The sequence below is a fragment of the Halyomorpha halys genome, unplaced genomic scaffold, assembly GCF_000696795.3.
Source record: "Halyomorpha halys isolate HHAL.00 unplaced genomic scaffold, Hhal_1.1 Scaffold255.1, whole genome shotgun sequence".
Taxonomy (NCBI): Eukaryota; Metazoa; Arthropoda; class Insecta; order Hemiptera; family Pentatomidae; genus Halyomorpha; species Halyomorpha halys.
In genome coordinates, this window is record NW_027114251.1 from 188,870 (window position 1) to 191,090 (window position 2,221).

Here is a 2,221-nt window from a genome sequence, read left to right on the forward strand (position 1 = left end):
CTATCATACACTTTTATTACAACCTTACTTGTAACCTACCTTTACTCAGTTCAAGCATTTAAAAAATTATTTATCATAATTACATTTTTTTTTTTTCACTTTTTCTCTTTATTACATTAGCAAAATTCCTATCAAGGCTAACCATAATTATCCATATATAAATTATCCCATATTATTTATAAGTTAATCTTACTTAATATCTCTGCATAATTTTTTTTTATTTTCAAATCTCTTTATTTTATATATACAGAATACATTATAATATAATGCAATACATTATATATACATTGGTGGCATGGTAGCTGGGGGGCTTACAAGAAATGGCGAGGGGCCATTCCGGCTGGTAATGGTGTTGGTGTGATGACTTCAAGCTCGCAAAACCTTAATTTTGCGAAAACCCTAATTTTGGGACGGTCCTATATCACTTTTGAAACATTTATTTAAAACGGGAACAGGAAACTTAAGTCAATAAATTCCAGTAACATTGTAAAAGTGGGTAAAATAGGAAAACAGTGGAAAAGTCGCTACTCCCACCCTCCGTGTTAGCCTTACATATCTTACCTTTAAAACAGACACTTATAATGGAGTAGTATTTATTTATTTAATTATTGTTTTTAATTTTATATTCAACCTACATTAAATATCCTAAAATTTAATGATTAATCAAATGTAACTATTATAATCACATCGTTTAACTTTTCTATATAAAATTCCTTCTTCTGTTTGATAATATAAAAGTACTGTAAAAATGACTTAAAAAACTAAGAACTAATAGTGGAATGTAAATTCATATTTTGAAATGATTCTCGTATATGGGATGCTTATCACACAGATTACCATATAACTGATAAGGCATGGTGGTAAAATCGAGAAATTAGAAAGCAAGAATCAGTTTAAACAGTATTGTCGTAATTTTTTTTTTTGTTTTGTTTCACCTTGAGAGTTAAGATTTTTGTCGTTGATGTACCTAAAACTGATGACTAAGCTCGAATTAAGTAATATTGGTTTCAATAGGGGTATTCATGATGTGTCAAATGCAAAAAGTTTTAACATGCTAAATGTTAGAAGGGTGGGGTTGTGAGCAACCTAAGTCCATGTTAAATGCAGATGAGCTTTTATCGGATTTACCGGGCAACTTGTTTTATAAACTTGTAATCTTTACGAGATTATAAACTCTTCAACTCCATCTCACTTGTTTTTTGTTTCATCGTCTAGTTTTTTTTTCCCCATTATTTTATTATTATTTTTATCCATTACTTTAGAGTTTTAAAAACGTTCAAAACAAAAACAACAAAAACCAAACTACATGTAACTAACCTTTCAAAACGACAGCAGACAAAATGGTGTGGATCTCAGCTGGTCTGTTGCGTGACGTTATTCACAATTTAGCAGAACTATTTACAGACTCTCATCCTTTTTAAATATTATATTGTTATATATTACATGCTAAAAGAAGGAAATATTTCTCCATTTAACACAAACAAGATTGTTCCCAATTAACACATTTTAACGTGTTAAATATAGATTATGAATACCCCTAATATAGATAGTGATATTTACATAGATACTTCCTGGAACTGTATTATCTAAACAGTAAACGTATTAAATTGCGTGTAACGACGTGGGGTATTAATTATTTATGATGCGTGGCCCATTGTGTCGCATCATAAATTACAGTCCTTGCGAAACGTCGGTTTCGTGACATACATAACTTCATTGAATTAATTGTCAGCTTTCAGAACGCTTACGATTCAGAAAGCCATTGTTAACTGTCTAATAAATAATATATAACAATAATTATGTGCAAAAATAATATATACTTTACCCTTTGAAAGGGAATCAAGAATTATAAATTTTAGGGCAAGAAAAAATACAAAATTATGAGCAGCTATCGTATAAAAAATGTTGGACTAAATTTTATAATTGCTTGGAAAAATAGAACTAAAATGGTGTATGAAGATCTCAAAGAGATATATAATAAGAAATAAGACAACATAAAAAAAAATGAAGTAATGTTATAGTACAAGAGGATCACATCAAACCATGTAAATCGCAGAGAGGAGAGGTAGCCATTGCCAGATTAAGAGTAGGTCAAACAAATTTTACTCATTCATATCTGATCAATAAGCAACAACCGCCAAAATGTCAATACTACAACATGTACTTACGGTCAGTCACATATTTGAGGAATGTCATTTCTATTCCATGAACTTAAGTAGAT